We start from the raw sequence: 23,565 nt of genomic DNA on the forward strand, positions 1-23,565 counted from the left end.
TAAGACATCTAATTATAACCTGGTGCAATCGTGTGCAGGAACAAACTCCTATCTGCTGGCTCTGCTACAATGGTGGCAACCTGTGGCAAAGGACTAGCTGAGACAGGAGCAACATCCTAAACTGCCACAGCAAAATTCAGAGGAGCTTGTCCATGACAACTTTGGAAGTATGGCAGGAGGGACACAGAAAACTATGGAACAAAGGAGATATGGGGACTAACAAGCGCATGACAATGAAAAAAAATTCTTTATGTTGGCTAAACTACCAGACAAGACAGAAAAAGAACCAACAAGAAAGGGTAAAGACAAAGTAAATTTAAAACAAATTCTGTAGAGAGAGGAGAAAGAAATGAAGTGCTGTTGCAGTCTCATTGCTACAATGTTAAATTAAGCTTTAAGTCAAGCAGAGAAATGATTTTTAACGCTTCTATTCAGAAGACAGCACAAGCAGCAACTGTCAGTGGGACAACTAATGCAAGGTGTCCTCTTACAGATGAAGAAAACCACCTGGAGATTGCATAGCTATAGAAGGTTTCCTCCCAGTTTCATGTTATTAGTCACCTTTCACCATTCTCTGCCAAAGGCTTCTTCTTATCCTTCCATCCCTCCATCCATGCAAGGCCTGGAAACAAGACAAAGGCCCTTCCTGTTCTGCTTCCACCCTTCAGTGATTCTTCAAGGTCAAGGCCTCCACAGTAATGACCCTTGCTGTCCATCCCAGCTATTCTGCAACAACTGTAGAGTAAAACCCTCTTCAGCCCTGCTGTTTGGAAGAAGATCTTAGATATCTGAACAGATCCTCCTTACACTCAGCTGTCATGGCCTGGAACAACAGTAAATTTTTTTGCCCAAAACATGTTGGTTGCACTGCTAAAAGGGAGTTGAGAATACTGTTAACTATGACTTTAAGAGACACTCCAAAACCCCACTTAACTCTAAGCATCTGGGCTGATTTATCCAAGTGTAATGCAACTCAAGGCAATTCTCACTTCTCACTGTGGGGCACTGAACAGAACAGGCCACAGTTCCAAACTCATTGCTATTTGGGCAAATCCTCCTGTTTTGCAATTAACTTCCAGAAGAACTGTCACCCAACTCTTGCTTTACGCCAGAGGAAAGGCTTGATCATACATTCTGATTCGCATGGCAAATCTGTGCAGGGCTGTTCAGGTCATCAGAGTTCCCCTTGGGGAGCAGCTTGCAGGATCAACCTGCAAAGAATCATCTCAGGGACAGGTTCAGTTGGCACGTATGTCATAAGTACACAAAAAAGCACCTGAGAAACAACAGCTTGATCAGCTTATTGTTATTCCCTTATGGAGAAAGGTACAGAGAATGCCTGGGGTATCCCTGAGAGACGCAATTTAGAGAGACCCTGAAAGTAATCAGAGGAAGGATACATCTGGCAAAAAAATAGTTTTTTTTCCAAGTCTTGAAAATATTGCCCTCTCCAGCAAAAGACATGCCTACCCAGAGTCCCTTGGTAACCTGTTTGACACAGGTGCTAATGACCTACTGGCATTTATTTGTAATTGCACAGAATGGCAGTTGCTGAGGAAGGAAAAGCTGTTGAGTCACACCACAAGCCACTTTTCCACTTTTGTCTGTCTGCCTAGAGGGTAGAGTGGGACAGTTAGTCAGAAAGCTGAGATTTGGTTCACGCCTCTGACACCAATTTCCCACATGACCCTTGGTAAGTACTTCCTTTTCTTGTGCCTCTGTTTCCCCATTTCTTAATGCATAACACCACTCCTTTGACTCATGGAACATTCATAAGTGTACAGCAAAGAACAATTTGCTTATCTAATAAAAGCTAACAAAGATCGAAGTATTATTATTGTCATATAATACAGGAGTGGTTACATAACAAGGTCAGTATTGCTTCATTTTTGTCATTACCACGTAACATATCGTCAAAGGGATGCTGTCCGACACGGTATCTTCATCCCAGTGGATGTACTAAACTGTTTACCTTGTTGATACCAAACAGATTACAACAATCCAGGAGACTCTACCTCATTCATTTTGACCAACCTTTCTCTTGAACACGTTTTTCCTGTATAACCCTGTAACCCATAATAATGGCCTAAACTATGTTAAAGGAATGATAGCAGGTTTCATGGGATAGTAAAAGCAAAACAATTCCTGACTTGCGCATTTCACAACTAGTCACACACTAAAATGCACATGTGCTTATCTTCTTTGCTAACAGAGATCAAGGTGAAAGTTAGTTTCTAAATCGGTACACGATATATACAAAAACATATTCTAAAAATCTCAAAGCCATCCAAGAATTTAAAAAAGAATTTCTGTCTAATCGTACATTCTGCTTGTACGACGATGAACTTAAAACAAAAGCAGAAACAACTGCAGTTCATAACTGCTACTATAATAACCAAGATTCACAGGTTCAAGTTCTAGGATTTTTTTCTAGAATTTACATTTCATTTGCTTAAAAGAGGTCAGACTAAAGCAACATGTGGACTGAAGGCTAAGGAAGGTACATATGTGACTACAGTAGCTAAAATTCTGCCATAACCACAATCTTATCTTTCTTATCTACTGAAAGTATTTATATAGCAATGATTACTGCACTAGGCCCCATTGCTCCTCTGAGTTAGTTTTGAACCAGCACCTTAGTGTTGTTGTAAGAAGTTTATACTTCTAGAGGTGTTGTCATTCTGCTGAGAGAGAAAGCCAAGCTCCTCATCACTTAAAGTCATTAAAAAAAATAAACTATGACACTTCTAAAGAAGTAGGGGTGTTAACCCCAATGTTCTGGCCAAATTCCCAGCTTGAGTAATTACAATGTGCTTTGAATAAATTCTTGCCACAGTTTCCGTTGGACATAGTATTGTTCTCTACTTCCTCTCCTACAATATTATGTAGTGCTGATGCACACTCTTAAAGGTCCTGTCTACACTGGACTGTCGTATGGGTCTACCCCAGGACCAGCTCTACGACAGAACGGCGGGAACAACGCATTGAAATCTGTTCTGCCTGTCAGCTGAACCACTAGGCACTTTGTAATTTTGATTTACTGATGTTCTGGCACCTCCTTCCGATGGAATTAACCTTGGGTATAGCTATCTGTTGGAAAAACTGGTGCAAATCCCAGCTGCAGATATACATGAACTTGTTTAGTTCTTCTTTAAGCGAGTTAAATTTGCATCAGTAAATTAGCAAACTAAACCAATTTAACTTTCTAGATGCCTAGAAAGAAGCAAAGAGCATGCTTAATAGCAAAGGGCTAGAAAAAAAGCATGCTAAATGTCTCTTTTAGTTTAGCTGGTGACAATAAACTTGTTTTTTCTTTTAAATAATGCTTGTTCCACAAGAATCTCAGTAGACTTTTTTCTAAACTCATGGTCCACAGATGATACTGTGCATTTTTGAAGCAGCCACTGGCAACTCTTACCAAATGTAGATCTAGTATTTTAAATAAACCACTTGATGGTTAATGGTGAAGCATTATTCAAGTTTTTCCATCAGCCTCCTTTAGAGGCTCTATGGATTTCTACCTAGGGCCACCACTGCATTACACAGACAAAAAGATAAAGGACAGAGGCCCAGACACTCTGCTGGTGTTTGCTGGGTTATCTCCATGGACCTCACTAATTGAATCTTTTAGCCTCATCTTCTATGAACTTTAAAGGCAACGTGTCCAGAGAAGGAAGTACAAGACCGAGATTTGTAAGAACCCGATTCTGAATCCTACATTATATGCAGCCATGGGCAGATCACTCCCTCTTACTGCTTTGTTTAGTTTCCTCATCTGTAAAGGCAAATGATACCCACTAATTTGACAAAACTGGTAAAAGAACAAATTTATATTTATAGACCATTCTGAACAGATATAATTCTACACTCATGTTAAATACCACTGTTTTAACATTTGCAAATACAAATATTTACCTTTTCTAGTATGTTCTTAATTTCCCCAAGTATGCCTCCAAACCCATATTATTTTACAAGACAGAAACTGTAGTTTGAGAAAGTGGATGGTTTTATTTTTGTGCCATTACAGAAATGCCTTTTAACTTGTCAAGTGATATGCTACAAATATCTTTGGCAGATGAATGAAACCAAGTTTCCTGTCATAGCTGCCAACTTCAAGGTTGAGATAATCAGATAAACCTTTAGTTTGCCTCTCCCAATACTTACAACAACATATGCTTGAAGTGATCCACATTTGTCTTACTTTTTCTATTGGGATTTCAAAAGGCTAAGTATCAGACCATCATGTGACAAGTTTACAAAACACTAGATGTGGTCCACAACTACTTACAGTCAACCTCTGTTCTCAGCTTTCTGCAGTTTTCCCTCATCCCATATTAAATAATTCCCATAGTTCTACTTGTCTAAAAGTAAATATGAAGTTTTCATAGATAGCCTGCAGCATCATCCTCAATGGCTGCCAGATACAAAGCTTTCTTATGGTACAAAATACCTATTAGTTTATAGGAAAACAGGAAGGAAGTTTTGTTTGCTTGTTTTATTTTAGCAGTTTCAGTAATGTTGGGTTTACAGAGTTGTAGTATGTCATATTGAGGGCAACTTGAAACTCTTAATATTTGCAGGACATTTTATAAACTGAGAATACTGTCATTCCATACATAATCCAGAATTTAAAAGTGGAAACAACCCCTACGAACACACCTTTAAAAACTCAATATCTTATGTAATTATTTTTATTAATTTATTATCAGGATGTCAGTATAAATTGTTATTTTGATGATTCTTTGCCCCCATACTTCTGAGAGGGAAAACAACTATAAACACAAGGGAGACTGACCTCAGTGATTTCCTCTGTTCAGAGAGCACAGTGCAGTTAGTCACCATTACAAGGAGACCTGGATTCTTTAGAATTCCTCCAGTTGTAATCTATTGTAAAAACAAACAAACAAATAAATATGTGACTATAAAACATGATAATTAATCCCCACATGGGGCCAACTATTATCTCTAGCTCATAGATGGAGATACCAAAGCACACAGAAGTTCAACAACCTACCAAGTTCAAAGCCCATCACTGCGAGCCGAGACTAGAGCTCAGGAGGCCATGTGCTCAGTCCGCAGATTTTTCCTCTTCTGCCCATAGACCGGATACAGTTAGGCCAGGGCAGATGCTCTGAAACACACTGATTAAGTCAGGCCAGTAGCACAACAGAGTTAGCACAAGTAAACACCTACCACCTCCTGGGATCATCACTTGTAGCCGAGCTGCTCCCAGCGAGTAAAGCAGCCTCCCATTCAGCTGCATATCCTCACCCCCTTGGAGCCCTGCCCCATAACCACTCTCCTCTGGCACACCTGCCCCCCGGCTCCCACCCGCTCCTCCCCTGCCCTCATTCTTCATCTCCTCACACGTGCCCAGGCTCCATCTTTCCCGCTCCCAGGCCCTCCCCTCTCTCCAGAGCCCCCCCAGCAAAGCCTCCTGAGACCCTCCTCGAGCTCTCCGTTCCCCTTCAAGCGTCCCCTCCTCCTCCTCCTGCCCCCCAGCAGCCCCATTAAGCTATTAGGGCCTCGGCCCCCTAAAGCAGCGCCCCACCACTGGTCTCCCCTCATGGTCTCCCTCAGGGCCCTCTCTCGCTGCCCAGCCGCCTCACAGCCCTCTGCTCCGCCATGGGGCTCTCGCGACTCCTGCCCCCACCGCTCCCCTCAGCCCTCCCAGTCCCTCCAGAGCCTCCCATCGCCCCCTCACCGCCCTCTCCTCTCGCTCTCCCCCCATCTGCCCCTCATGCCACCGCCCCTCAGCCCCAACTGCCCCCCCATTCCTCACACCCCTGCCTCTTCCGCCCCAGCTGCCCCTCCTCTCCCCTCTAACTGCCCCCCCAGCCCAGCTGCCCCTCCTCTCCCCTCTAACTGCCTCCTCTCACAGCCCAACTGCCCTCCCTCTCCCTCTAACTGCCCCCCCAGCCCAGCTGCCCCCCCTCACAGAGCCTCCTTTCCTCTGTAACTGCCCCCTCCCCCCCCCCCGACTGCCCCTCACTACCGCCTCCGCTCCTGGCCGCCCCTGTAACCGGCACCCCCCCCCCCCCAGCCCAACCGCCCTCCCCCGCGGCCCCACCACCGCCGCCCGCGCGGCCCCAACTGCCCCTCGCGGCCCCTCCTCCCGCCCCGGCTGCCCCGGCCCCGCCCCGGCCCCCCGCCCCTCCTCCCCCCCGCCGCCCCCCGCCCCCGCCCCTCCCGCCGGCCTGTGGGGGGGGGAGGGCGGCGAAGTCTCGCGAGAGGGGCGGGCGGGGGCCGCTGGCTGCGGGCAGCGCGGAGCGGCGGCGGCGGCGGCGGAGCAGCCGGAGCCCGGGCGGCGCTGAGGGGAGGCGGCAGGCAGCCATCCCGGCGCGGCGCGGCTGAGGCACCCGCTCCGCCGCGGCAGGCACGGCCGGCGCCGCCCGCCCTCCCGCACGCCGTGCCCCCGCGGCGCGGCGCGGCCTGGCCGCGGCTCGCCGAGCGGGGCCCAGGCGGCGGCGGCGGCCGCGGCGGTGGTGGTGGTGGCGGCGGCGGCGGCCGGGCGCTCCGCCGCGCCTGCCCTGCCATCTTAGGTGCCGTGCCCCGCCGCCTTTGTGCCCGCCGCGCCCGGGCGCCCGGGGGGGCCGGGCCCGCCGCCCCTCCGGGGGCGCCTCCCCCCGCGGGGCCGCCGCCCCTTGCCCCGCTCCTCCTCCTCCTCCCCCTCCTCCTCCTCCTCCTCCGCGGGGGCCCGACCGGCGCTCCCAGCCCGGCTGCGGCGGAGGGTAAGGCGGGCGCGGCGGCGGCGGCGGCGGGGGGCTCGGCCGGGGCGCGGCGGCGGGGGCGCCCCGCGGGGTGGGGGCGGCCGGGGCCGGGGCCGCCGCCGCGCGGTGCTGCAGTGCCGCAGGAGCCCCGGCGGCGGGCGGGGAGCGGCGCTGCCCGCGGAGGGGGGGCCGGGGCGCCCCGCCGCTGTCAGAGGCCTAGGGCCGGGCCCGGCGCGGCGGCGGCGGCGGCGGCGGCGGCGGCGGCTCCCTGCGCCTCCCTCGGCTGCGCGAGTGGCCTGCGGGCGCCTTCGGTGGGCTTCGTGCCGCTGGCGTCACCCCGCGCCTGCACTTACGCCCTCCTCCTCCTCCTCCTCCTCCTCCTCCTCTAGGTGTTCCCTCAGATGCCGTGTCTGAGCCGTATTTTTTTTTTTTATTTTCCGGAGCTGCTCTTTTTTTTTTTTTTTTCTTCTTCCCTATCTCTCGCTCCTCCCCAAGTGGTGAGTTTTCAGTGTAAATACCATTTTGTTCAGCTCTGGTGTGGGATTTGGAGGAAAGTGACCTATTTTAAAGGCCTTTTATCGCTTCCCTTCAGATGGGCATGTGTCTGCTGGGCCCGTTAGCCAAATAGCGTTTCCCAGCCGTTTTAATTTGGCAGGTTAAAATATCACATTGAGGGTAGATTTCTGCAACTTGTGCGCGGGTATGTGCTTAGAAATGCCGTTCAGCCTGCTGTGCTGCAAGCATCTCCGGAGTACTGGAGTTCACCTTTGTCACTGTGAAAACAAAAATAAATATAAGAGAGAGATACCTGGGTGCCTGTAGCATGCAGTTGTACCATTGTGTTGGGCGCGGTACAAGAAACGGGGGGGGAAAAGAAAGAGGATGAAAATGGTTGTTGCCAAATGTAGATCTTTAAATATCTTAGTAAAAATGACAGCATAGTGCTAGCCTGGAGAACCTTCTTTTCTTTTCATAAAAAAACCACTTAATATTTATCATGCTTGTCTCTTCTGCTTATCATGGTATGGACTGTTTGATTAGGTAGCATTTTAGTGGCTGAGTTGGTTAAATAGCAGTTGCATTAACTAGTTGAACAAATTGTGTCCTTCACCTTTGACTATTACATTTTGCGAGCTTTTACAGCAGTGTGTCCATGCATGCCAAGGACAGATTAACAAGATGTTACCTAAAGGTTTGAATGTTATTGATTCCTTACTATTAATGCTATTTATAGTGCATGTGACATGGTTCTTGTTTTATGTATTTGCATAAAGGTTATCAGCTTGGAATGCTTCAGATGAAATGTTCCCAAAATACCGTTCCTAATGGTATATATCTTGTGGAATGCTGTAGTTCAGATCTTTAGTGTTTGAAAAATAACTTTAGTATATAGCACATCATAATAGTGAAAATATTGTGGAAAAATATGATATACTTTGACAGTGATAAGAGGCTTGTTTTCCTTTTTCAGGATTACAGAATAAAAACTTCTATTGCAATAAATATGCTTTTTAAATATGTTTTTCCTGAAACTAGTTTGATTCTACATTTTCATTTTTGTTGTCCCTGTTCATATTGAATGTGTCATAGTTTTTGCTACTTATGCCCAAGGACAAACCTAATCAACGATTGGTTTGAGCCTTCATATTAGATTCTTCACAACATTGGCCTAGTTCTGACTGGTATGTTTGCCATTTTTAGGTCTCCTCTTCCTTCTATCTGTTGACTCAAATACATTGATAAACTTGAATCTTAATTTGTCCTTTGAACTTGAATGTTTTTCTTCTGTGTTAAGAATGTCTTGCTAAAGAGAAAGTGATTCTGGGAGAACAGTTTAAATTAAATTTAATCTTGTTCAAAACTGCTTGAAGTAAAAACTCCTTAGATGGTTTCATTTTTTTAAACTAAGCTAAAATTAAGTGCTGCTTGTAGAGGACCAGATGTTGGAGTTAAAATGAAGTGCAGATAAGGTGACTTAGGCCTCATGTTAGACTATTGTTAAAAGTTATCTATTGCATGCCCTTCCATTAAATTCTATTATAAACTAGGCTGGAGCATTTAAAATGTTTACTTCCTTCTAAATAATATTTCCATTTGTGCAGCTTTCATCTTTGCCTATCCATTATAATTCATTAGCTTTTGTCATTTGAATAACATATTTTTAATGGATTGTAAGAGAGCCTACTTTTTGGACTCGGTGAGATAGAGAAGCAAATATCATACTAATAATTACATCTTCAGATGTATCCTACTACTGAATTTCCTGTAATGAGGATGTTTTGCAGAGAACAATAGATATGGCAAAGAATTCAGAGATTTGTTTTAAAGATGTTGTAGGTAGCCAATTCTACAGTAATGAGTTCCACTTTTTGTCAAAACCTGTGCATTCTGAACAGGAATGTTACGTTGCTTCCAGGTACTTAGTCCTAAGGTGCTAATTCTCTTTCAGATAAATTGATCTATCAAAGAAAGACTGGATGTACTGCTGCTCTGTCTCTTTTCTGTCTCTCCTACAAGGGTATACTTCTGAGCTATCTTAATAGAGATTACAGTCATTTGAAAAATATTCCTTTTATAAGTATATTGGACAGTATAGATGCTTCATCAAAGAAGAAAATACTTAGAGTTGATTTGGGTCTTTTTATAATGCAAGCGTGGTAAAGATGCTATGATAAATATCACTTGTCCTATTCCATTCTCAATATATTTTGGGGGAACACTTGCATAATTACTAAGATGCTTGCTTAGAATCATTTTCTATCATTGTTCGAATTAAAACTGCTTAACCAGCATATATATTTTTACATTAAAGTGCACACCAGGAACTAAAGCTCTTTCTTTGGCTATTAGTATACAGCAATGACCCAGGCTTCTGTCTTCTGGGCTATGGTGGTTGCGGTTGGCCATTGTATGCTTCCTGTTCAAGAATGCTATTTAGTGTGAAGGTTTTTCTTTGTATTTCCTTACATGAACCTGCACAAAGGGGAAGCTTAACTTCAACGCTGAAATAGAATCCTGTCTGCATTAGAAAACTATCCTGTGTCTGACAGTGTCTTTACCACTTCTGGATTATGAAAAAGACCCAAATCAACCCTAAACAGTTATGGGTAACTTACATATCCTCCTTCAGTCAACCATATTTGAGGCAAGCTTACCTGCAGAGATGCAGAGAAGAATGATTTAATACCTGTCGTAGCTTGATGGCTATCATTTCTTTTATAACTCTTGAACGTGTCTTACTCTTCTCTATAAACTTCTCATTCTTGACTGACACAATGCAGGATGAATCCCTGGCCTGTGCAATTTTCTGCTCTTTGGTGAGTTCCTGATAGGCTAAAACTACCTATGGTCAAATAAATTTTGATGTTTAGCTGCATAGTCCCATCCTCCACCTCCTTTTCCCTGTATGCCATTCCAGTAGCTCTGGTCCTTGTCTGAACCTGCACTGAGCCACTGCAGCCACACAGCAGAAAGCTAACCCAAGAAAAAATCTGAATAGTTTTGTGCCAGCTTGGTGAGCTGAAATGGCTCAGTGTAGTGTTAAACGAGTGCTAGAGGCAGCTCAAGGGACTGGGCTGAACCATGATCAGCCTGATCAGAGAGAAATGTTTGGAGACAGAGATGGTTGGGGGCATTTCAAATTTGTAGTAGCTGGATTTGGAGATTCTTTATTTTTGTTGTTCTTTAACAGGCTGGGGAGATACTCATCATACATTGATTTCTGTGGGGAGAACAGACGGGAAAGAATCCAGTGGATAAAGGGTCAGAAAACCACTAATCTACTCATGTGAAGTTCCAGAGGGACCTAAGCTGTGCAGAAGTGCAAAGCAAGGAGTCCTCCCTGTGAAAACAGGATTTAAAACATAAAAACTTGAAATTAGAGGTGAAAGTGTCTTAGGCAAAAAAAATGTGTACAAAACAGGAGGGAAGGATGGAGAGCTGTTTAAAGCACAGTTGGCTTTTAGACACTATATTCCTTCCTTCTTATCTAAGTGCTCGTTTACAGTATGAAACATGGAGGAAGAAATACTTTCTGAAGGTCTTTAGGAACACAGTGGATATTAGGCAGCACAATGGAGGCTCCAAAGATGGGTTTTTTAAGCAATTTTTTAAACAGATTTGATGATCGCTAGATGACAGTATTTGTTCATTACCAAAGGGTAGCCATTGAGAACTTTCAATACTTTGTTAGAAATTATTTCATCGGACACTCTTGACAATGGTGGGAGGGGGAGAATCCTCCTAAATCTTCTGGATTTCTTTGCCGGAAGAAAAGGCAGGGTAGCCTTTGTAAACATTATGTGAAATTGCCAAAGCAGCAGTAAGTTTTGTCTAAGCAGAAAAGTTGCCCCAGTGTAATCAGTACTGGCTAAGCCCAGATCCCCAAAGTTAGTTAAGCACCTACATTCCTTCTTGTATTTGGTCCTTTGGCTATATGTGCTCTAGTTCGTGGAGTTTTTGTAGCTTAGAGATAATATTTTCCTTCTATTAGGGGTATTGTGAAGATAGTCCAACAGCTGTCCTTAGGAACTGTGATGATGGCTTCTTAATGTGAGTGCACGGTAGCTAATAGTTTTGCCTGTTGTATTGCTTGGCTAGGAACGGTTTTGTTTTTTCTCTAGGGGTCAGTTAACTGGGTGACAGCATGAGACTTACGTGTTGAATATTGTTGTCAGAATGGAAAGGACTAGGAATGTTTTGTTTTAGGGGAAACTTAGATTTTGAGGAAAGAAGCAAAAATCACAGAACTCTAAAGCTGGCAGGCTCTGCAGTTTTCTGGGCCTGTGATCTTCTACTGACCCTTGTTATAGTCCTGGCTAGAGCCATGCAAATATTTTCTTTATAGTGATATGTAATTTTATAAAAACAGAGTTTTGTTCTATGCTCATCAAATGTAGCATATTTACAGGGCAGCGTTCTACTAGAATGTGGATGAATGGTGTCTGTGAATTTAGTTAAAAGCTTTAGCTGTATGTCAGTGATGTAATGCCATGTTTGAAAAATAAATTTCAATGCTTAATATTAATCTTAGAGATTTTTCCTCATAGCTTTCAGACTGAAAGCCAATGTGTATTATAAGTCAATTCTTAAAATGCTGCTCTGGAGAATGAAGTTGTTTTCAAGCTCTCACTTAGTTCAGCTAAACTTAAAAAAATTTTTGTCTTCCTCTTAGTCTGCTGCCATTCACTGAGCATCAGTAGAAACAGGTCCTGAATGGTTAGAAATTCCTTTAGGATCAGCCTCTCTGTCTGCTGGTTCAGCTTCAGTTCATTTTGATCTGGCTAATTTCTAAGCTGAGGAAAGCGCTGGGATCCAGAAGCATGGGAAGGTGGAGTATGTGAATGCAAGTATATTGAAAGAATAGGGAATATTTCGTATAACAGTCTATGGCTTGTTCCCCATCCATGTGTTCAGTCTGTTTTCCAGAGCATCTAGAAATCCTTCCTCTTCCCTGACATACTGCTACTCAAAGGCAGTGACAGACCCATGAACCGCTTCCCTGAGAAGTACTGTATTGGGGTTCCTTGGAAATAATTGCATGCGGTATTGCATGTTTGTTATTTTTGTTTTCCTCCCCCTTAATATGCAACTCTTATTTCCCGCCTCAGTCCCCTTTTAACTGTTGACTGTCACCCCCAGCCCAGGAGATGAGGAGAGAGGTTGTTTTTGCTAATGTTTCACAAATAGGCCATCAGTATACAGTAAGCAGCGCAGTAACTTCCTCCATGGGAAGCCATCGGATATTTGGATTTCTCAAGCTGTGTCCCAGTGGCAGTGCAACATGTTTCTTCCTTAGTTCTGGTTTGCAGTTGTCACTAGCATTAGCTCCTCCCCATTCCCACTTCCTTGTAATCCAATCTGAAGAAAGATCATGGGATTTGAATGTTCCTTGCTTTTCTGCTGTTGCTATGAATGTTTGGGTTGTCTCTGTGTTCTTCATAGAGTAAACTGTGTGCTGCGATCTTTGTTTTTTTGGCTCTGCCTGTTCTAAAAAGCAGTTGACAGTTGTTAAAATCAGTTCTGGGCCAGCCATGATTTGATGCGATTAAACTGTGTTAAATATGTTCCAGAACTGTTTCTTGGCCTAGATAGCAAAACAGTTAAACCCTGGTTTTGAAATCCATTTATGCATGATTTGGCCCTGTACACCTAGGTAAGCTCTCTACTTTTTTAGGTGTCAAATCAAACACTGGATGTATGCATAACTGTAACTCAGCACATGATCTTCTGCCTTTAAGTCCATAGCCCTCCCATTTCTGTTTGGGCTTTTTTTGTTATTCTTTGCTTATCTAAGGCTTACCTTGAGAATTATGTACTGGACTAACGGTAGTAATGTGGTTTCACCACCCCATAAAAACTAAATGTGTTGCAGTGATAAGATTTTCCTAGGAGTCAGCTGCAGTGGTGCAAACCCCACTTTATACCGGCTCAGGATATCCTAATATGCAGGCAGGCCCTTAGACTGAGGCTTTTGTGAGGGTTTGCTGTCTTAATTAAAAAAGAAGAAAGTAGCCTAAGTCTTGACAAAATTTCATGCTAGCTTCTAGAAATATATATCAAAGTTGGGAAGAAAATAATAGTATGTTTCAGAGGCAGTGCCCTACTAGGAATGTCAAGCTCCATTTTTCTTGTAGGTTAGTCGCTGTATAGGCAAACTCTGAACTCTTACCTGCGTTTTTGGTTTAATTTTCCTTCTTTTCTTTTCACAAAAAAACCCTCTCTAGCCCATGCTTTGAAGTATTTAAAACTAGGTTAGTCTCTGGCTGGAGGTGTATGTTAGAACCTCCTGTTAATTCTTGCTGGGACCTGCCCGTTTTGCAGCAAGAATGCAGGCAAACCCATCTGAGTGCTGATCGTCTGTCCTTTGGGGAGAATGGAAGATTGTTTTTTCCTCAGCTGACACAGTACATGGGCAAATGAATCCTAGAGCACCTCCGCTCCGAAAGTCATGCCATGTACCCAGAGGCATACAAGTGTGAGTGTGTGCAGGCCAAAGCAGGCGAGGGCTTTGTGAGGATGCTCGCAGCTAAGTTTCGTTGTCTTGCCTAACAGTCATTTGAGTTATTTCCTTCTCCCAGAGTCAGAAGATGTTGCCATAAACCGCTAGCTCAGAGGCTGACCAGCCTGCTAGCAGCTCGGTTGCGTTGTGGAAGGCCCGCGCAGCACTACTGAACTGCCCAGAGTCTAGAAAATTTCAGTCTGTTGCTGATTAGGAAGAACAGAGCTCAGGGTCCTAAGCACTAAAATAATCTGTACTTAAGAAGATGTCACTGTGTAAATTGGCGCCTGAGGATTCACCTATTAGTAGAGACAAGAAGCTTAATTTCAGTAGGCTTTATTCAAAAAAAAGTGTCATTGAAGAAGCAAGTTATCCTCACCGTTACTTTTCTTTTCTTTGCAATACTAATGTTTTAAATTAATTTGCAAAAACAAAGCAGAAGACTTATTCTTGGTTTGACAACAAGAAGAGGGGTGTCTTGGATATTAGATTTAGATGAATGTAGTTTCCTTATAAAGAGCATCATTTATGTTCACTAGCTCGCAGTTGGTCAGGAAGATATAAATAAAGAACATTTAAAGAATTATTTGCTAATTTATTGGAAAAGGTTTGATATGTAGTTTTTGACACACACTATTTTTAAAAAGTATTTTAGAAAAGTCCTTATATTTTTTTTCAAAATCTTTTATTTAAATGGTAGGCAGTTTTTCTCGGATGCCATTGTCTCCTAAAATAATACGTGAAATAATTTTTTAAGTATCTTGTATTTGCTCCAGCTGCAGGAATTGGTAATTGTGGGTGACTGCGGAGGCAGGCCATCACACAGCGCTGCGGCTGGTCCACCACCAGCACCAGGGTATACGTTTCTCATTTGAGTGGGCTTTGATATTCTTCCCACTCTTTGGTATTGAGAACTAATTACTGTTGTGACTATACATTTGTATAATCATTTATGTAGGTATTATAGATATTTTTATGTTTAAATAGAAATAGGTATCATTAAGTGTTAATATGAGAAATGAAATACTAATATACAAATAGAAATTTAAGGAAGCTATAAGACTGAAAGATTATCTTAAATATGCGATGCTTTTATACTTTTCTCTGAGGTGGTAAGATGCTAATAGTAATTGCAAGTTTTTAATTTCATCCATAGATCTCAAGGTATTTTAAGCAGGTGATCAATGTCTATTTATTTTTCACATTCATAAGGTGTACTTTATACTGTAGTATAGGTGGAAAAGCGAGTGGTTTGTCTAGCATTGCTGATTAACCAGTGACAGAGGTAGAAGAATTTGTCTCTTTGGTCCCCAGTTAACACCTGACCAACAGGACTCCGCTACCTTCTAGGCTGTAAGCTAGAAGCATAAGTGTCCTGGATCAGGCGTTACACGTGCAGGCCCTGTTCTGCGGGGTGCAGAGGAACAGCATCGGTGTCCGAAAGTTCAGCAGCGGCGCTGTCCCAGATCCCTTCCTAGAATTCTGCCTGACCTAGTAATAACACGGAGTATAGGTTTTCTGTTTCATCATATGAGCACTATGTAGATTTTTATGGCAAATTAATACTGTTGCTAAATGAGCTAGCTTAATCTTGAAATCTGTAATCTGTTATGTTGCCTGATTTGACTTTTTTTTTTTTTAATCTGAAAGGAGTCCTTAATGCATTATAATTTCTCATATTTATCGCTTGAACCTGATGAATAACAAACTCAGTCTTTTCATTGTGTGCCAGTCGCACACAGGAGTACCTGGGGGCTGCTTACCTAAGTAAAAATATTCTTCTGCACATACAGTTGCAAGAACCGGAGATTTTTGTGGCGATAGTTGGAGGAAGAGTGTATCCTTCTGTCCTGTTCGTACAGTCCCTGCTAGAGCTGAATGTCAGATCTTCTTGGAGTCCAGTTATTATGTAATACGAATGCATGCTGATGTTTTCGGTAAAAAGCTGAAAGCACTCTCACCTGACGCGCTAGAAAGAGGAGCTTCGAGCCCCCTATTCCTGTCAGGCATCTATAGGCACCGTTGGGCGAGACGTTGCTCAGTGCATCACAAGTAACTTTCATCTGTTCTAGAGTCTATTTTAATTGTCTCTACAGAGACGTTTACAATGTTGATTTTCATTTAAAGCATGTCTACACAGTAAAATTGCTGGAGCTTATTTGGAAATAATCAAACGAAGGATTATGTTGCTTCAACCGTGTCATTTTTGAACTAGAATAACCAAACAGAATAAAAACCTTGAAACTTGAGCCCTTGTATGGGAGTGCTCAATATTTGGGGACCTAGATTTTCCGAGTGTGTGTGGGGTTGTTTGTTTGTTTTTATTTGTGCAATTTTGTCACAGCCGTGGAGTATGAAATTTAGCTAGTTTTCTCTAAAGCTGCTTTTGCCTTGGAACTAATACTACCCCTTTTGATTTGAAATAGTTCTTACTATTAGTTCTGTTTATCTTCATCCTGTGCATTGCAAAATCTACCTGCCTATTTACATAGCTGTTGGGGAAGCCAGGGTGATTCGGATCAGTATGAGTGGAAAGGATAGTGTTGTTTGAGTTGTGATTCTACTTGTCTGCTTATTTTCTGGTTTGGAGGCTTCAAACACCTGCGGATTTAGGGAGCTTTTATGTGTGATTTCATGCATGTGATTGCATTTTTAAGTACATGACACATATGGTCATACCACTGAAATACGTCCTGTAAGTACATAAACAGCAAGTTAGTGATGGTCAATGTCCACCTGTCCCGACTAGTTTCCCAAGGTAACCCATCAGGACCCCGCACGCCTAATTGCTTCCATATGATTTATGAAACCTCAGAGTTAAAACTTCTGAGTAAAATTCCTTCCCTAAATGGAGTTATCCTCCTCCTTTTAATGCTTCATTAATGATAGCTGTTTGTCTAACTGTAATTACCAGGGCAGGAGATTCTGATACTTATTGTATTCCAGTGCCTCACCATTTTACTGTTTAAAGTCTTAAAGTCAAACTCTACAGAAAACTTAAGCTGCTTCACAGAAATCCATAATTGCATTTTATGTGCAATCAACCAGTTGTTATGCCAGGATTTCTCAAGGGAGAGATAGATAGTAATAATAAGACTTCTGGAGAGGTGTGAGAGATCCTGCACTATGGCATCGTTTAAAAATCTTTCTCTGGATGAAGTCTCAGAAGAATATCTGGTTAGTTGATGTTATCATTGGAGCATTGTCCCTAAGTTAATAGCACGCTACATTTGTTTTGCTGTTTTGAGAAATTCCTGGAATTCTGGCTTAATTGAGCAGGCTGCTAAGACTGATAAGCTTGTGCATAAAGTGGAGATGGCAATCTTATTAATTTCATATTTAATTACCAAAAAATCAAGGCAAAGAGTTTTTGAATGATTTGTAACCATTGTACTGGTTAGCTATCAGTGGAACCATGTGATTTATGTGATTTATTATTTTCCACTTCAGTACTTTTTCTGCTTCTTTTTGCTTTCCTGGTTTGTTTGTTTTTTCTGTTCGAAATTAAGTCATAAAATGTTTGGGGCAAGAACAGTGGTTGTACAGTGTCTAGTTTGGTGTCTCAGTCTGCAGGTTACTTTTTGGAGATTTCCTCTTCTAAGATATTGAGGATACTTCGTACTTGAAACCTTTTGTCTTTGAGCTTGCCAGTCATGTCAGTCTGAGTTCAGGTATTGCATGGAGGGTAAACCTGCTTGTGGCATGGAGTAGTCAGCTCGCATGTTTTAGCATGGGCCTCTCCTGAGCTTTAATGAATACAGACAAGGTATGAAATCCTTCAGTACAAGAAACATGGTTTTTCCTTCTGCAGATACTGCTTTCTACATGCATACACATCTACCATGTCTCTGGTATGGCATATTTTACTTGCTCTACAGGAAAGATGCTTTTTAGAGTGCTTGCATCGTATGGAAGAAAAAATGTGTGAAGTCTTTAAGTAATAACAGTTTCAAATTTACAGTGATGTAAACGTGCTATTCTTTGCTTTGTTTCGTTATGGTAAAAGCCACATGCCTGTACAACTCAGTAATGCAAATACTAATGCAGCCTTACAGGTATCTTTATAGATGAACAACAGCTAAACATTTTTTAACTTTATTCTGCTCAACCTTGGAAGCATCAGGACTGCAGCCTTCCCCCATTTTGACTGGGCTGTTTCCAAGGGCCAGAGGTCTGAAGGGAAAATTATTTTATCCGTGAACATGGTGCATTTTGAGTTGTCCAAGTGTTAACAACCACAAGCAGTCTGAAATTTTAAATTCTTACTTGACCGAAAGCTGCTCCTCTGCGTTGTTTGGGTTTTAGGGTTTTTATAATCATGATGTCATAATTCTGCGAGTTCTCCGCTTCGGCATCTTCCAAGAAAACAAAACAGGGGAGACGAGACCTGAATTTCAAATGCAAAAAACAAGCAGATCTAATTCCTCCTTTCCTCCCTCCCCCTTTTTCTTTGAAAGGAGCTTTCAAGCTGACTTTATACAACAGGAATTAGTTTAATAGAGGAAAAAAAAAAGAGAGAGAGAAGCACAGTTATTTCTTTTCAGTTCTTACTATCAAGTTCTCAAACTTTTCTTTCTGCTTTGTATGCTGTATGTAGTAAAGGATGTGATATGCATTGTGTGCCAGATGCAACTATATGGGCACTTTATAAATACTTAAGTCCTTCATACTTCTGTGTGGTGTGTTTTTTGTTTGTTTTTTTTGTTTGTTTTTAATATAACCTCTCCCTGTTTCACTGTTGTGGAGATATTAAATAAGCACTACATAATGATTTCTTGTCACAATTTTGTCTCTTTCTACCAGGGAACTATCCTGTACACTTCAGATGTTTATATTAATATCGTGGTAGTACTAACAGCAGCCTTCCACCAAGATTACTGTTGGGCCCTGGCCAGGGTCAGGGGGGCAGCCAAAACCAACTCCATGACTGATATAACCAAGCTGATTTTGTTCAAGCCTATGAAATTTAATATAAGAGTGTATCTGAGTTCTCTCCCTTGCTTTAAGGGGGCACTTTTGCTGTCTAGCAGCAACTGGCCTTCCTGAAGCTTGTTACTAGCTATACTAAGCAATATGTTTCATGTAAATATAGACAGGTTTATTCTTTTACAGGCTGGAGTTTTAGATGTTCCCTTACTCATAATGACTTTGCAAAATAATCTGCAGAGAGACATTTTTAGGTATTTGGAGGATATAAACCCTGAGTATTGGTCGTTAGAAGAGAGATTGGTGGTCTCTGAGAAGTGGTCCAGATGTAGTAAGAACTTTTGGGCAGCAAACAACACTACAGCTAATATTCTTTGCCCTTTTGTGTTCAGGAACCTTAATTAGTTCTTGGTTGTTCTTTATAGCTTGCATACAAAAAGTAAATACTGTTTTCTGGCATGGCATGTTGAATTCTCAGTAACTCCCTGTCCAGCTGGACTGCACGGGTGACCTGCATGCCTTATGAGGGAGCAGTTTCTTGCTTTTTGCTGGTTGGTTGTTAGGGCAGTATCTGCCCAAGGTATCAGGAGGTTGTCCTACTTTTCCCTGCTCAAAATCCAAGATCCTTAGAACTTTGTAAAATGGACCCCTGACTTTCTCTTTGTTTATTAGCCAACTGGAGCAGTCAGCAAGTAGATCTTCTTTTAACAAAGGAAATATTGCTTGAATTTTGTTTTTTCCTTATTTGTCTGTTTTTACTGACAAACAAAAGGCACAATCCATTATTCCAAACTGCTGAAAAAGAATCATCAAATTGCCAGGTATGAAATTATGCTGCTTGTTCAGTTACCAGTAGGAAATGGTGTGTAAGATGTTTCAAAACCTACAAAGAAGAAAGTTCTTTGTATGTGTGAATTTAGTATTCACAAAAGGTGTCAGATTGACAGCCTTGGAGATTGTGGAGATTGGAATTTTATTTATCCCTAGGTACAGTGCAGGCTGCAGTAGTGCAAAAATTTCCTATTTTATTCTGCTGTTATACCTTAATAGTGCCCTTCGCAGGCAGCCTCTCGGGGCCAGGAACTCATTCTTTCTCTGTGCCTATTTAAATAGTTGGCCACTTTGATGAAACTGCCAAAAGGATGTGAGGCTGGGATTTTTTGTGATGTGGGTGCTTGTCTCCTGAAATCTAAATAGATGTGAAAGGAATTTGATAACATCTACTTCTAAACAGCTACTGTAGCAGAGGCAACTTTCAGCCACCATATTCTTGCGTTGTATTCAGACTTTGTCTCCAGTTGAAAGATTCTTGATACAATTCTGTGATTCACTTAGTTATCTGTTCTCCCACAGAGGTTTTACACTGTCTTGTGATACATGTAAATCATATTGAGATACAAGATTATAAAGCCAGGTAAATAATGCTGCTCCTTATTTTAATAAGTTGTGCACTGGGTGAAACTCGAAAAAGATCAGGCACTATTAATTTAATGGCTGGCATGAGAAACAGGATGTTGGACCTTTCTGTTCTTGCTGTGAACTTGTGATCTTGGACAGGTCACCTCTTATTCGTGTAGTTTACATGTTTCTAAGGTAAGAATATTTTTTGCAACTCTGCTAAGTACTCTGTAAAAGTAAGATGCTTTTTAAGTGTCTGTAATGAAAGTCTAGGTCAGATGTGCAATTACCAGTTTTGACAATTGAATAATGTCCTCTTGCGAGAAAGTTGTGAAAATGGAAAAACAGGAGAGGGAGCAGTCATTTGTCACCAGAGTTCTGGTCTTTTTATGCTTTTCCAGACTCAGCACAAGACCTGAGCAATACCAAGGAATCTGTGAATGGAAACGTTGCAGGTGCAGTCTTTTCCATCATGCTTGTTGATACTGTTGGTTCAGGTTAGTTATGCAAAGCTGTCCTCCTCACTCTGCAGAATGAGAAGCAATAGACCTAGAGTTGTGATCTGTTTTCTTCATTCTGTGTTGACAATATGTGTGAATACCATAGATTGATATCTTTCAGCTTTAGAATGAATGATCTTTATTTCAGAGACATTTTTTTTACTTTTCACCAAGAACTGAGTACCACCAACCCCAGTGCAAACCACAGCCTCCATCCAAAAAGAAAGAGCTCTTCGTACTTTTACTGTTCACCATGATGAATTTTCAGATGTAGTTTCTGAGTTAGTATGAAATAGTGGTGGCATGATAAAATCTGAACATACAGATAGCCAGCATTAAACAAGTTGGATTTTGGATAAGGGCTGTTGTTGTTATATACTCTTTTGCTTTTAAAATTCCATTAGTTTTCTTAAAATGTAAGTGAAAAATGCTGCAGATTTTGTACCACAGAATTTAGGACTGATTTACTGCAGCCATAGCTGTCTATAAAATAGATGCTTAAATACTGTGAGAAAGAGGACCATTTTAAAGTACCAAGACAAATGAGGTAACACTGTTGAACTCTAATGCAACCAACCTCTCATTTTGCCTAGAAGTATTTGTTATGCCCTGCAGGGAAATAGGAAGGTGTCGGGGAGATGTCATGTAAGAAAAGCATAGTGTTTTGTGTGTATTGTCCATTTGTTAAAACAAAAGTGGAGAATACAAAGCCCCGTTTCTGGGGGGGGGAAAAAAAAGTTATTTCTTGTTGAAAATTTCCAACCTTCTTCCCTAGTGAGGTCTGTCCCACTGTTCTCTTGGGACTCTTCTCATGGCTGTCTCTGTCCCCTGCTGCTTTACTTCTTCCATATTTTAATAGAACCAGACTCCTATGTTGCATATTTGCAGACAATCTTAGGGAGGCCCTTTACACCACACAGCTTAATCCCACTCAAGCTGTGCAATGTGGTCATAGCCCTGGGGAGCAGCTTTTATCTTCTTCAGCTACCATATTTCATTAGATGGCACGATTGTGCTGCGAGTAGCACAGTTCAGCTTTGACCAAATCAGTGATTGCCTTTAGATCAGAAACTCTTCACAACAACCGCTACTGCCGTCCAGCACAGCACTGGCTTGGACAAAGGCCTTCTAGCTCAGGCCCTGACAGTAGTCAGCAGTGGATGCTTAAGGAGGAGTATAAGATCATTTTAATTGGCTTTTCTTTGCAATGCTATTCATTTACTGCATCTCTCAAAGGTCAGGCTGGTGTCAGAAAAGTGACCTGTTATTGGCACTTTCTGGCCAGTTGCCTGTCTCACCTCATGCAAGTGCTGAGGCCAGAGTACCTGGGACAGGCAGGACAACGTTTTCAGAAAGCCTAAGTGAGAGTAGGTTGCACCATATCTCAATTAACCTCTTTAAAAGGCACAGAAAATAGGTCCGTCCGTGAACTGAAGCAGTCAAATTATTGTTCACCTCAGTTAAAGGATAGGAGTGGAGATAGTTGCTGGCTTTACTTACTTATTCATTCATTTCCTTTTGTGAATGCATCCTGAGAACAGCTGGATTAAGCAGCTTTGTGTGTGAGCCCACAAAGAACATGTGAAATATAAAATTGTTGGATCTGTGCTATTGGAATAGACTGATTTCTGATTACAGTTTTCTGTCAGATTTAGGATGGATGTGTTCCTACTTTAGCTGAAATTGCCTTTTCAGCCTTAAAATATTTCAAAGTTTACTAGGTACATTCAAGCATCTTAAGTGCTTTTCTCCTCTGTTCAGTCCCAGATGAGAGCACAGTATGTCTTGCTTAGGGAGCTGAAGAATCTGTGTCTAAGAGAACAATTTTTTGAAAATACTTTCAGTATGTGTCAACCTATGTAGAATGGACTTTGGGCATTAACCTGCTTTGTGGGCCTTGTTTTTGAACTGTATTTCTAAGTATTTCCTTCAGGTGCAGATGTTGACCTACCTTTTTCATTCCTTATTTTTTAGGATATTTAGTGATACTGCTAAAACAAGAAAAGAGCCAGCTAATTTTTTTTAAAGCAGGTTTTCAGAGAAAAAATCTACTCATTTGCCTTTTGTGTGTGTGCAGTGTTATATTGACTTAACCTCTTTCTAGTAGAGAGGCAGTCAAGCAACAAGATGCAAAAGTCCCTGATTTGATTAGTATTTGAGTGAAACTTCTTTGAGGAGAGATCTGATGTCTTTGCTGGATATATTTCATTGAAAGTAGTTTCCCTCTTCAGCTTTATAGTGCTTGCAGGTGTTGGTGTTAAAACCTGTAGCACTTGAGCACTCCACAGATGTCTTACACCAACTTTTTTTTTTTGCAAAGCATCTCCTGAAATAGAGGCTTATTCCTTAGGATGCTCTTCTAGTATAATACTCGAAGGTAGTAACAGTGTAAACCAACACCATGCATTGCCTAGGCATTTTGCAGCTCCTGGGGCTGACCAGGCACTTAACCTCTCAGAGCTGCAGGAGATGGGAAGGACTTTCCCTGCAGCAGCGGCTTCTTTAGTTTCCACTCCCTAGACTATAGGGAATCTCTGTCCTGTTTAGTGAATCGTTCCTGGAGAGCACCCAGGCAATGTGGAGGAGGAAAACGCCTGGTGTGAATGCAGAAGGTGTACGAGTCAGATGAGAAAAGAGCGATAAGAATAGGTCAGGACGGAAGTGTAGTGAGATTGGGACTGCAGAGGGATTAGAGAGAAAGGAGCTATGACTGACAGAGAAATGGAGATGGAGATTTGCGGAAGAGGTGACTTGGGAGCCCTGGAGATGGGGAGGAAAGCAACAAGCTAAGATGGGTTGGCAAGGGAGCTGGTAGTCTTAATTCTGACACTTCCTAATTTTGGAGTATTTGACTTTGTAACCTTAATTTTGTTTTAATATACTAGGTACAAAAATTGCATTGTATGTTCTGAGGAATTTGGTTACTATGGTAATGGGTGTATAAGTACATGAGAGATAAGATTACAGTAAATGGACCAGCTGTAATTTAACACACAAACCTATGATTGCCATGAATTTGGGGAAGCAGGTC

The 23,565-nt window shown here is 42.2% G+C and overlaps 1 protein-coding gene and 1 long non-coding RNA gene across 2 annotated transcripts in view; one reads left to right on the forward strand and one right to left on the reverse strand.

Moving 5' to 3' along the window:
- Positions 1–4,778: 4,778 nt before the first annotated feature.
- LOC136993926 (uncharacterized) lies at positions 4,779–5,239 on the reverse strand. Its single transcript, XR_010886193.1, has 2 exons — positions 5,015–5,239; positions 4,779–4,884 (listed from the first exon to the last, which is right to left on the reverse strand). It is a non-coding gene; the product is annotated as an uncharacterized lncRNA (long non-coding RNA).
- Positions 5,240–6,591: 1,352 nt separating this feature from the next.
- Positions 6,592–23,565, forward strand: part of TAOK1 (TAO kinase 1) — a 68,124-nt gene continuing 51,150 nt past the window's right edge. The window contains exon 1 of the mRNA XM_067309800.1: positions 6,592–6,731. The gene's annotated coding sequence lies outside the window, so the exon portion shown is untranslated. The remainder of the gene's footprint in view (positions 6,732–23,565) is intronic.

Source organism: Apteryx mantelli, chromosome 22 (assembly GCF_036417845.1).
Source record: "Apteryx mantelli isolate bAptMan1 chromosome 22, bAptMan1.hap1, whole genome shotgun sequence".
NCBI lineage: Eukaryota > Metazoa > Chordata > Aves > Apterygiformes > Apterygidae > Apteryx > Apteryx mantelli.